We start from the raw sequence: 14,157 nt of genomic DNA, 5'->3' as shown, positions 1-14,157 counted from the left end.
CACAAGAATAGTGGGAACTTAGTTCCTTGACAAGGGACTGAATCTAGGTCCTAGACAGTGAAAGTACAGAGTCTTAACCACTGGATTGGCAAGGGATTTCTCTGAATTGCCTTTTAGAAGAACCATATACTATTTCATTATTCATATATATATATATATATATAATCTTGAATTGATTCATAACTCTGAATTCTTCAAACAGATGGCTCTTTTGGTGCAAAATTCTTATTTTTATATCATAAAAGCATGAGTATTAGAGAACATCAAATAAAATTCTAAATGAAAGTTTTATCACCTGATCTAGATTAGCTACTCAAAACCAGCAACTTTAATTTTCCATGTAAGTCATTAGAATGTTTAGATATTGACATGACTCTGAGAAAATCTTAATTCTGAAATAAAATTGAAAGTTTAAGCTTGAATAAAGTTCTGCAGGGGAGAGGTGTATGAGCAAAATAGGTTTTAAAATGCTAATCCAACATTTATTTCTTTTAGTATTTAAATAGAAGTATAACTTGCATAAATAATGCAAAGTGCACTAAATATAGTCATGTAGGGTGATGATTCATGTATCAACAATCCGGGTTAAGATGTAGACCATACTAGCCCCAAAAGGCCTTCAATGCTCCTTTCTCTTCAGTATCTTCTATCAATAGTAACTATTATTTTGACTTCTGTAGCCATGGATCAGTTTTGCCTATTATTGAACTTCATAAAAATTGAATTCTAATGGATATGTTCGATTGTATCAGATTTGTTCCTCAATACTCTACATGTGAGAGTCATCCATATTGTTTTGTATAGTTGTACCCAGTGCATTCTTACAGTAATATTTCAAACCAGAAGTCATGATTCAACATTTACTTGATTTTTACCAAAATGTGAGAAAGATAATATGTGCTACTATTTCCAGTTTGTGGTAATCAAAATTGGGATAAAAAAATTTTTTTAAGGTTTCAAACACAATATATTTTCTGCATTCCATTTTCTGTTATTTTATAATTTTCTTTACATTTACAATAATAAAGTGCTTCTTGCTTTGCTTACTATCCCATTAGTTCAGTTCAGTTCAGTTCAGTCACCCAATCATGTCTGACTCTGCGACCCCATGGACACCAGGCTTCCCTGTCCATCACCAACTCCCAGAGCTTGCTCAAACTCATGTCCATCAAGTCAGTGATGCCATCCAACCATCTCATCCTCTGTTGTCCCCTTCTCCTCCTGCCTTCAATCCTTCCCAGCATCAGGGTCTTATCATCCCATGACTAAAGTTATTATTTTCACTTTTATAAGAGAAACTATATTTTTTTAAAAAAAGATTGTTTCCATGAGTTCTATTTAAGAAGTGCATTCATGGCTAAAATGAGATGTAAAAATTTAGAATTGATCAAAATGAGGGGAAAATAAAACAGACTATAATTAAAACTGCACAAAGTTTAAACTTGGATCTAGGAAAATTGAACTATGTAAAGAAAATGTTCATAAGAGGAAACTCAAAATAGGAGAAGTTATATTTGTTAAAATCAGGTGTCATTAAATAAAATGATTCATGCTTTATTTCAAAATATATGTGGAAAATAATTTATCCAGAAGCATATAATTGTATAAACTTGAATCAAAAATGGAAAAAATTATAAACTATTGATCAGAAATTAGTTCACAGCAAGCAGCTAAAAACCTGTTTAAAATCAACTTAACTGATTAAATGTTGTTTCATGCATTTGGTCTAAGTTTGGACCAAGCTGCTGTTTGTATAGCAGTGCTAAAAAGAGTCATCCTCTTTTTATCTGCCTGCTCCAAGATACCTGAGTCATTTTTTTTTCATGGTGACTAAAACAGCTGCTGCTTCTTCAGTAATCCCATTCATATATAAGTTATGAAAAAAGAGAAGGCAAAAGTTACAAAGGACAAAAAACACAGAGGCAGTCTAGTGAACTCTTAACACATGAGAAAAGTTCTCCTAACAGCCACCACTCACCACTGTGTAGCTTCCTCTTATATTTCACTGACCAGAAGTGGATCATGTGACCAGTCTGAGCAGCAACACCATCTGGACAAGTGAGTCTTCCAAGTTTTCTACCTAGATAGTAGAAGAACATATAGGCTTCCCTGGGGCTCAGTGGTAAAGAATCTGCCTATAATGCAGGAGATGGGAGTTCAATCCCTGGGTCAGGAAGATCCCCTGGAGAAGGAAATGGCAACCCACTCCAGTATTCTTGCCTGGAAAGTCCCATGGACAGAAGAACCTGAGGGCTACAGTCCATGGGGTCACAGAATCAGATACGACTGAGCATGCATGTGTATGTACAATTGTTCTTTACATGAACAGTTATATTAAAGTTTGAATAATTTTGCTTAAAATTCTTGTGTTTATAAACAGATTAAACATTGCAAAATAGCAAGAAAGACACTTCTAATGGTCCAAATGATGAGCACAAAATGGAAATCACTTCCTAAACATTTGTTTACTATTAAAAAGTAGGATCTTAAACTTGTTTAGTGATAATCAGTGAAATTACACTGAGTACAGTTGCAGCTCTTTAGTTTTAGAGTCCATAAAAACAAAGTATTTAAGAAAAATATAGGGAAACTATGGTCAGGCATCTTCACATTGCATCATGATATCATTGTCTTGAGGTCTATTGATTCCTCCTGAATGCTGATTATCTTTTAGCTGTATGTTCAGTGCCCAGTAACTCAAATGTATAGAGATAATATTCTAGCTAGTTTAACGGGTTGTGGTAAACTCTGACTTGCTTTCATTGTTTTGTTGTCTTTATGTCAACATACCTAGCTTTGTCATCTCAGTTTTTCTTTCCTTTCATATGTCATCTAGTCAAAAAATGACTGTAGAAGGATAATAATTTTATTTTCTTAATTTGTTTCTTATCTTTGTATTTGCCCTATTCTTGTAAGCAACTTAACTCTCTTTTGTTAAGGACCCAAGGTTCTATACTAATCTATATTTTAAGCCAGTGTTTTTATTTTAAAGTCTCTGCGGATTTGTTTTTGCTATTAGCACCATGGAGAGAAGCTGAGCTCTTCTTTACCTAATTTCATAGGAAATTTATTAATTTTTGGAGATAGTTTTGAAATATGCATAAATTTATATACTAATGTTCATAGATGTGCATTACTGATAAAGAATTTAATACAGTTTGAAGAAGCATAGAATGAAATATGAATTTCTTAAGCTTTAGTGATACCTAATAAATAAATGTGAACATAATAAGGTATTCAATTAAAGTAATCACTATTTGAAAGGATTATTGAATTTATAGAGTCAACTATATTTTATTAAGATCTCTTTTTTACTGCTGACTAATAATTTTTTGTACCCCAATATAAGGGTTTCTCTGATGGCTCTGTAATGAAGAATCCACCTGCAATTCAGGAGACACAGGAGATGCTGGTTGAATCCCTGGATCAGGAAAATCCCTTGGAGGAGGGCATGGCAACCCATTCCAGTATTCTTGCCTGGAGAATCCCAAGGACAGAGGAGCCTGGCTGGCTACAGTCCATGGGGTCACAGAGTCGGACATGACTGAAGTGACTGAGCATGCATGCATGCATATTACATATAAGAGGATTTTCTTATAAAGTTTTAATTAGAGGTAACATTTATTTTTGCGTTATGTTTCTTTTATGTTACCTCCAGTTTGAAAGTCCATAAAAAATGGCACTACCTATAGAAAGATTTATGATTCTTCCGAAGGTCAGTGCACCCAGAACCTGGATGGTTATAAATTAACTTCCAAAAATTTAGCTTAGGCTATTGATATATGACTTGTCACTTCCAGGCTTGATTCAGTTTCTGGGGCAGCATTAAATACCAGGTGAACTTTCTTAATAGATTCAGTAAGAGAATGACATGGACAAAAAGTAGAGAGAAAAAAAGGAAAAATCTGAGTTGATTCAGGTACTCCAGGACAACAGCTTAAACTTTGCATTCAGTGAAATTTTGCAAAGTTCTAGCATATGTGAAAAGTTCTTAGAATGTCTATCAGGAGTGTGTATATGTGCCTATACATGTATGTGCCCATGCATGTGATGAGGTGTGTGTGTGCAAGTTAATGTGCAAGCATGTGGGTGATATAGGGATTCTGTATGCATAAGAAACCTGAGATTCTCAAGAAAAAAAAAAAAAGTTAGATATACTGGGAAGAGGGTCATCCTCTAGTGCCAAGCTATCAAGATGCATAAATCACCTGTTAAAACTCCAAACAATTTCTTAGTTGGTTAAGAACCACAACTTGGGAATTCACACTGGGAAGAAAGATCACAAGGATACACAGTGGTTCATTCATTCGTTTACCAAACAGATGGCTATAAGGACACAGCAAAGAAAAGTTGACAGAATTCCTTCCATCCTGGAGCTTATATTCTAGTGGGGATGCAATCATTAGGGTAAACAACCCAAATACATTGTGTATTGTTGTTGTTTAGCAGCTTAATCGTGTCCAACTCTTTTGTGACACCATAGACTGTAGCCATCGAGGTTCCTCTATCCATGGGATTTCCCAGGCAAGAATATTGGAGTGGGTTGCCATTTCATTCTCCAGGGCATCTACCTGACCCAGGGGTCAAACCCATGTCTCCTGCATTGCCAGTTGGATTCTTAGCACTGAGCCAGCAGGGAAGCCCACATTGTGTATTAGATGGTGATAAATACAGTGGAAGAAAATATAGCAAAGAAGGGGAGAAAGGAGAGTGGATTGAGGAAGAGCAATTGTAATTTTAGTTTGGATGGTTATGGAAGTCTGCAGTAAAAAGATGGCATCTGACTATAGGACTGAAAGAGATGAGGGAGTAAGTAAGCTCTGCCAGTCTCTAGTGAGGAGGACAGAATGATGATGTAATAAGTTGAAATGCTAAGTGTGAAGTTGCTGATGTAGATCATGCCTTGAATGATAGCTGTGAGGACAGTGAGATAAGAGAGGAAACAGAAAATTGGGTAGTCTTAAGGAGAGAAGTAATATGATCTATTATTTCAGCTCATCCTGACTCCTTTGCAGAGAGGATTCTGAAGAGGGGCAATGGTGCAATAAAGAATTTGGGCTAGGCGAGGAGGCAGTTGTAATAATCTCACTTAGAGATGATGCTGTCTTGGGCCAAGGTAGTGGCAGTGAAAATGGTGAAAAATGGTTGTCCTCTAAAAATAGAGCCAACAGGATTGCCTAGTGAATGAATGTGTTAGATTTGAGCCTGAGCACAGAGCAGGAGTTTGTCATTTACTGAGATAGATAAGATTGCAGGGGTTATAAAATCGGGGGCAAAGCTCAGAGATTCAGTTCTGGATATATCAAGTAGTGTTATTGCTGTTCAGTGGCCAAGTGGTGTCCAAGTCTTTGAGACCCCATGGATTGCAGCCAGTTCTCAGTTGGTCATGTGGTTCCAGAGTTTGAAGGAAAAATTGGAAGATGTTGACTGGAATTATTTGGAATCTACATATAAATTTTTTTTTTTTTTTTGCTTTTTTTTTTTTCCCTCTAATTTATTTTATTTTTAAACTTTACATAATTGTATTAGTTTTGCCAAATATCAAAATGAATCCGCCACAGGTATACATGTGTTCCCCATCCCGAACCCTCCTCCCTCCTCCCTCCCCATACCATCCCTCTGGGCCGTCCCAGTGCACCAGCCCCAAGCATCCAGCATCATGCATCGAACCTGGACTGGCAACTCGTTTCCTACATGATATTTTACATGTTTCATTGCCATTCTCCCAATTCTTCCCACCCTCTCCCTCTCCCACAGAGTCCATAAGACTGTTCTATACATCAGTGTCTCTTTTGCTGTCTCGTACACTGGGTTATTGTTACCATCTTTCTAAATTCCATATATATGCGTTAGTATACTGTATTTATGTTTTCACAGTCTTGGGTGGGTGGACTCATGAAAATAGCTGAATATCAAAAGAAAATAAAACCTGAACAGGTAAGGATGTTTCACATTTATTTGGTTCAGTCCTCAGAGTCTCAAATTAGAAAGAAATATGTCAATAATAAACCAAAGATCTTTATGTGCCAGTACATTCAATATTCTTATCACAGTGTTTTATTCGCAGTCAGATCAGACCAGTCACTCAGTCGTGTCTGACTCTGCGACCCCATGAATCACAGCACACCAGGCCTCCCTGTCCATCACCAACTCCCAGAGTTCACTCAGACTCACATCCATAGAGTCAGTGACGCCATCCAGCCATCTCATCCTCTGTCGTCCCCTTCTCCTCTTGCCCTCAATCCCTCCCAGCATCAGAGTCTTTTCCAATAAGTCAACTCTTCGCATGAGGTGGCCAAAGTACTGGAGTTTCAGCTTTAGCATCATTCCTTCCAAAGAAATCCCAGGGCTGATCTCCTTCAGAATGGACTGGTTGGATCTCCTTGCAGTCCAAGGGACTCTCAAGAGTCTTCTCCAACACCACAGTTCAAAAGCATCAATTCTTCAGTGCTCAGCCTTCTTCACAGTCCAACTCTCACATCCCTACATAACCATAGGAAAAACCATAGCCTTCACTAGATGAACCTTTGTTGGCAATGTCTCTGCTTCTGAATATGCTATCTAAGTTGGCCATAACTTTCCTTCCAAGGAGTAAGCGCCTTTTAATTTCATGGCTGCAGTCACCATCTGCGGTGATTTTGGAGCCCAGAAAAATAAAGTCTGACTGTTGGGGGCCAGCGTGAGGCACTCCGCCCGTGGCAAAGTTCATGAGGAAGGAGGCTCGACATACGCAAAGGCGGGATAGAGCCTCAGGAGTCCCCCTGGAAATTCTCTAGCATCTACCCCCATAACCAGAGCCTGCCTACTTTACTACTTTGTGCTCTCACCTACACCTCTGACTTTATGCGGGGCTGTCCCCCACCACCTTTTTCGGAGAAGGAGTTAACTTAGAGTTCCAGTTAATAATAATTCCTGGGCGTGACAGGAGTGTTCTAAACTTACAAACTCCTCTGAAGGTTCTCAAGCCTGCCTGACAGGCTTGTCCGGCCACATATGATTGCTTACAGCCTCCCAACTGTGAGAGGCATGAGATGCTTTATACCTTCTAAAAACAGGTTCTTTAGAGAAGTTAGAAAACTATTAGTATAAGTATAATGGGCTGATTAGAAATTGTATTGGTGAAGGGTTTTTCATTTGTTGAGCCAATGTTTGCTGCTAAGTCTCACATCCCCTGCCCTTACACACATTAATGAATATATAGAAGAAATAAGTATTAACCTTTGATATAAATCACGTTAGACCTTAGGCTAAGTAAATTCTTTCCTTAACTAAAACCCACTACACCCTCACCCTATAGGAATGTAACTTTATTTGGGTGGCGTCTGTTTTAAGGATAATCACCCCTGGAGAAATAAGTGTTGACTGACTGCTGTCACAAGGAGAGGGCCATAAATTGTCAGCAGGCCTCCTGGCCAGAAGATGATCTAACACCCCTAAGACCTCTGTATACATCTGTATGAAGCAACTGACTTTAATAAAAGTCAGGACTGCTGACCCCGCGTGACTTTTGTACAACACCTCAATGTATAAAAACAGACTCTGGGAAATAAAAAATGGGGATCAGTTCCTCAAAATACTGGTCTCCCCATGTCGTTCTCTCTCTCAAACTCTGGCTGAGTTTCCATCTGGAGTGCAGAGCCCGCCATGCTTACTAATTTTGCCTGGGCTTCTAAGATCCAACTGGGGAGGCCTCAGTGTCTCCTCTCCTTCGGGAGAACAGAAGGACGCCTGTGGCCTACGTAAGTGGTGCAAGCTCCTTGTCTTGAAGTTTTATTGGTTCCCCACGTAAAGCTACTCAGCCTCTTTTCTCCACTGAATTTTCCTGCTGAGCTATCCTTATTCTATCACTCTTTATATCTCTAATTAATATTTAATTAGAGCTATCATATCCTGATCACCGAAGCCGTCTCCCCTTTGAACTCCCTGGATCAGCCTGGGCTGGACCTTGGCATCTGACACTATTTCCACTGTTTCCCCATCTATTTCCCATGAAGTGATGGGACCAGATGCCATGATCTTCGTTTTCTGAATGTTGAGCTTTAAACCAACTTTTTCACTCTCCTCTTTCACTTTCATCAAGAGGCTTTTGAGTTCCTCTTCACTTTCTGCCATAAGGGTGGTGTCATCTGCATATCTGAGGTTATTGATATTTCTCCCGGCAATCTTGATTCCAGTTTGTGTTTCTTCCAGTCCAATGTTTCTCATGATGTACTCTGCATAGAAGTTAAATAAGCAGGGTGACAATATACAGCCTTGACATACTCCTTTTCCTATTTGGAACCAGTCTGTTGTTCCATGTCCAGTTGTAACTGTTGCTTCCTGACCTACATATAGGTTTCTCAAGGGGCAGGTCAGGTGGTCTGGTATTCCCATCTCTTTCAGAATTTTCCACAGTTTATTGTGATCCACACAGTCAAAGGCTTTGGCATAGTCAATAAAGCAGAAATAGATGCTTTTCTGGATTTCTCTTGCTTTTTCTACGATCCAGCGGATGTTGGCAATTTGATCTCTGGTTCCTCTGCCTTTTCTAAAACCAGCCTGCACATTAGGAAGTTCACAGTTCACATATTGCTGAAGCCTGGCTTGGAGAATTTTGAGCGTTACTTTACTAGCGTGTGAGATGAGTGCAATTGTGCGGTAGTTTGAGCATTCTTTGGCATTGCCTTTCTTTGGGATTGGAATGAAAACTGACCTTTTCCAGTCCTGTGGCCACTGCTGAGTTTTCCAAATTTGCTGGCATATTGAGTGCAGCATTTTCACAGGATCATCTTTCAGGATTTGGAATAGCTCAACTGGAATTCCATCACCTCCACTAGCTTTGTTCATAGTGATGCTTTCTAAGGCCCACTTGACTTCACGTTCCATGATGTCTGGCTCTAGGTCAGTGATCACACCATCGTGATTATCTGGGTCATGAAGATCTTTTTCTTGTACAGTTCTTCTGTGTATTCTTGCCACCTCTTCTTAATATCTTCTGCTTCTGTTATGTCCATAGCATTTCTGTCCTTTATCGAGCCCATCTTTGCATGAAATGTTCCTTTGGTATCTCTGATTTTCTTGAAGAGATCCCTAGTCTTTCCCATTCTGTTGTTTTCCTCTATTTCTTTGCATTGATCACTGAAGAAGGCCTTCTTATCTCTTCTTGCTATTCTTTGGAACTCTGCATTCAGATGTTTATATCTTTCCTTTTCTCCTTTGCTTTTCGTGTCTCTTCTTTTCACAGCTATTTGTAAGGCCTCCCCAGACAGCCATTTTGCTTTTTTGCATTTCTTTTCTATGGGGATGGTCTTGATCCCTGTCTCCTGTACAATGTCACAGTAGTCACTAACCAATTATTACTCACAGTAGTCACTAACTAATTATTATTTTTATTTTTAAAAATACTTTCAGGAGAAAAAAATGTTTTGAGGAAGATTTTTAGAAAACTAAAAATAGAACGACCTTATTATCAACAATATCACTTCTAAATATGTATCCAAAAAAGAAAAAGAAAACAGGGTATGGAGAGAAAGATAAATACTGCATACTATCACTTTTATGTGGAATCTTAAAAAAAGAAAAGTCAAACTCACAGAAATAGAGAGTGGAAAATTGGTTGCAAGGGACTTGGGATAGGGGAAATTAGGAGAGGCTGATAAAAGGGTGCAAACTCTGTTTTTTCTCAGAATAAGATCTTGGACTCTAATGTAAACACAGTGATTGTATTTGCTAACAACATACTGTATATAATACTTAGTTCCAAACACACACACACACACACACGCACACACACACAAAGATAAATATCTGAGCTTAAGAATATACTAAATAGCTGGGAGAGCATTTTATAATATATATGCATAAAAATCACCAGGTACTATACTTTAAAAGTCTTATAATTTTATTACTCAAATATACCTCAATAAAGCTAATGTTTTTTAAAATGGAAACAATCCAAATGTCCATCATTTGGTAGTAGAACAAAATGTGGCACAGTTATACAATGGAATTCTACCACCAACAAAAAGAAATGAAGTATTCATACATGCTGGGCTTCCCTGGTGACTCAGACAGTAAAAGAATCCACCTGCAATGAGGGAGACCTGAGTTCAATCCCTGGGTTGGGAAGATTCCCTAGAGGAGGGCATGACAACCCACTCCAGTGTTCTTGCCTGGAGTATCCACACGTACAGAGGAGCATAGTAGGCTACTGTCCGTGGGGTTGCAAAAAGTCGGACGCAACTGGGCGATTAAGCACAGCACTCATACATATTATGACATAAGTGAAGCACAAAAACATCATGTTCAGTAAAGAACCTGGACAAAAAGGACCACATATTGTTTCATTCAATTTATATGAAATCAGAAAAGGCAAATTTTTAGAGATAATAGATGAATGGCTGCCTGGCAGTAGGAATGGAGAGGAGGAATGACTAAGAGTGAGCAAGAAATTTCTTTTGGGGAATAATGGGAATGTTTTGGTTGCACAAAGCTATAAATTTAGTGTTATCAAATATTACACTTAAATAAATTTTATGGCATGAAAACTATGTCAACAAAGCATTTTTTGTAAGAAACTAAAAACGCTATGTGAATCAGTAAAATCTAGTATTAAGAAAATTGTTTAAATATGCTGTGGTTTAAAAAAAGTATTTTTTTGACAGAAAAATACTTTTCCAAGGAAAGTACAATTTTTTTTAGGAATGGGGAAACAAGTTTCTCAAGAAGAAACAAACCTAAATGTCAAAAATTATAGATGCATATCACTACTCTATCACTAGGAGTCATTCAGAAAAAGCATTTTTTTTTTTTTTTTTTTTTTAAGGAAGATATTTTGCACCCAGGTAGGACCCTATGGGGCTTTCCCAGGACAGGCTTACTCCATAGCTTTAGCTCCTCTCTGAAGTATCTGCTGCTGCTGCTGCTGCTGCTGCTAAGTCGTTTCAATCGTGTCCGACTCTGTGCAACCCCAGAGACAGCAGCCCACCAGGCTCCCCCATCCCTGGGATTCTCCAGGCAAGAACACTGGAGTGGGTTGCCATTTCCTTCTCCAATGCATGAAAATGAAAAGTGAAAGTGAAGTCGCTCACTCATGTCAGACTCTTAGCGACCCCATGGACTGGAGCCTACCAGGCTCCTCCACCCATGGGATTTTCCAGGCAAGAGTACTGGAGTGGGGTGCCATTGCCTTCTCTGCTGATGTACCTAGATAACACTAATTGGTACACATTCCTTAATTGTTTTGCATATGTGAAAAAACCCCATGAAATGGAAAATGTTAACTACTTGATGCCCTTAAGCACTTAGCCCCAGGCCTTCTGGAGCCTAAAGACTTAACCCTGTGATACCACTCTTTTCACTCACCATCAGCCAGTCAGAGAATTGTGTGTGAGCTAATCACATACCCTGGGGCCTCCTTCTGTCATCTAACCTTTAACCATGCTTTGCCAAAATCCTTCTCAGAACCTGGTTTTTTAGAGCATGAACCACCTCATGACCCTGCAATAAACCTTCCTCTGCTCCAAACTCAGACATTTCAGTTTGCTTGGCATCTCTGGGTCAGGCACATGAACTTAAGCTAATAATTTGAACAAATAAAATGGTTGTTGTTCAGTTGCTCAGTCGTGTCTGACTCTTTGTGACCCCATGAATTGCAGCATGCCAGGTTTCCCTGTCCTTCAACAACTAGATGTCCAAGTTCCTTAGAATAACTTGGCATCTCTCTGGGTTAGGCACATGAACTTGAGCTAATAATTTGAACAAGTAAGATTAGCTATTACAAAACTTGCTTTTTTTTTTTTTTTTATTTAAATGGCTTTAGTTTGTTGTTTTCTCTCAGAAATCTCTAGTGCTCACTGCAAAGAGTGAGCAATTGCTATCAGTTAACTTAATGGATGGGAGATATTTTCTTGGCACTAAAGCTATGTTTTCGAAAACTGGTATTGGAGAAGACTCTTGAGAGTCCCCTGGACTGCAAGGAAATTAAACTAGTCAATCGTAAAGGACATTAACCCTGAATAGACATTGGAATGATTGATGCTGAAGTTGAAGCTGCGATACTTTGACCATATGATGAGTAGTTGACTCATTGGAAAAGACCCTGATGCTGGGAAAGATTGAGGGCAGGAGGAGAAGAGGGGTGATAGGATGAGATGGTTGGATGGCATCACCAACTTGATGGACATGAGTTTGAGCAAGCTCCGGGAGGTGGTGAAGGATAGAGAAACCTAGCGTGCTGCAGTCCATGGGGTCACAAAGAGTTGGACACGAATGAGAGATTGAACAACAACAAAAGCTATACACTTCTAAGTACTGCAGGTGGAAATAGAACATTCCACCTTAATATTCTTAATATTCAATTTCTTCTCCTGGACCAGACCACACTTTTGAGATACTTCTGCAGTTCAGGTGGGACCACCTCGGCTCTGGTCAAGAGAAGGTAAGTGAACGTGACATATTTATGTGTCCATGTGAAATCTTGCCTCTCCCATGTTCCCCCCCTCAACCCATTACTGTGACCTTGGAGGCTGTGCTGAGGCTAGTGGCATCCTGGGTGATAAGAATCTGGACTGAGGAGTCACTGTTTGTGTATTCCTGTACAAGATAAGGTGTGACCTGATTGGTGTTGAGTGAAAAATTTTTAATGTTAAGGCATTGGGATCATAGAGTTTTGTGTAACTGTATATTTGTCTGGCTTATACTGCAATTCCATTTAATGCAACTCTGAACGTATACCATATTCCTAATTTGGGAATGCTTCTAGGGTTGTCTGTTAATAACACTTCTATTTGTCACACAGCAATAAGTGAGCCACTCTTCTGGCCTTCAAGGGTCAACAAACACAGATGGCCCATCTTCTGTTCATGCCAACATTTTAAAACACTCTTGCGTTTTATTTTGGCTGAGTTGAGTTCAGACTGCATTCTGGTCTTTGTCTCTTCTGGCAGTAGCCTTAAATGAGTCTTATTTCTTACTTGTTTAACTTTTCCCAGTGCAATTTTGACTATGACAAGAATAACTACTGACGATATGCTTTAAACTGGTAAGTATGCTACTCATTGCAAGGTGTCTACAGGTTCTGTGAACCAGTTCTAATGGGAAGATAATTTATATTAACATTCTAGCTTTGTACACCTATTACCCATCATGGAAAACACACAATCCTTGGCTTTCAGCATTTTCTACACACTGATATGAAAACATGATTGAGTTCAAGATGGTTGGACAGAGTGGACTAGCTGAACTACTCTCTGAGCCTTTTGTCTGTACTGTCACCTCACCAGTGAGCTATAGCCTAGATAATTAACCTGGACTCATTTTCTAAAGATTATGGATGGATGCTATCAAGATAGTAGCAGGATAGACTATCAGAATATAGACTATGGGGATGAAATGGGGTGAAATGAAACAAAATTTGGAAGCTGAAAGCAAGTTCAAGCATATTGTATGAAAACTAATGTCAGAGGATAAAAAGAAAATGGAAATGGAATTTGGAAAGCTTTGCTGACCTTATAGAGATGGGCTGCAGAGACTTGTCTTAATGTCCCCATGGCTTGGGCCTGGGTAGAGTAACAGCAATCCTGACAGCCATATTGTCTCATGCAAACTTCAGTCACCTTTTCCATGTTCCCGTCTGTGACTTGCCACCCAGTAACAGTCTCACTCATAAGTGGTGGTAATAAATATCCCCAATATTTTAAGAAAATATGCTTAGATATATAATTTCACTCTACTCTTTGACTTGGACTAGAAAAGAAGTTTTATTTTGTTAAATATGAGCCAAACTGTGATTTCACAAACTTCAGCCATAAATGAGGCAAATGTTATATGCTGTGTGCTCAGCCAAAGTTTTAGATATGAGAACTTTAGATGTGAGAATTTGTCTTTTGATACATCCTTCATCATATTTGGGACAATACATTTAAATTAAATTACATCATTCATGACACATATAAATCCTATGAATTATTAATCACAAGTATTTATTAATTGGAGTGGTCATATAACCTATCATTCAAATACTTAAGGGTGAAAGGAAGCACAGATAATTTTTCTGGAGTGCTGGGTGTACTCAGAATGTCCTGAATAAAGACAGATGTCAGATATCCTATCGTTAATCCATTACATTTGGGTTCTGGTCCTTAATAAGATAATGCTGCTGCTGCTGCTAAGTCGCTT

The sequence above is a fragment of the Bos indicus x Bos taurus genome, chromosome 9 (genome assembly GCF_003369695.1).
Source record: "Bos indicus x Bos taurus breed Angus x Brahman F1 hybrid chromosome 9, Bos_hybrid_MaternalHap_v2.0, whole genome shotgun sequence".
Lineage (NCBI taxonomy): Eukaryota > Metazoa > Chordata > Mammalia > Artiodactyla > Bovidae > Bos > Bos indicus x Bos taurus.
This window is presented reverse-complemented; position numbering follows the sequence as displayed.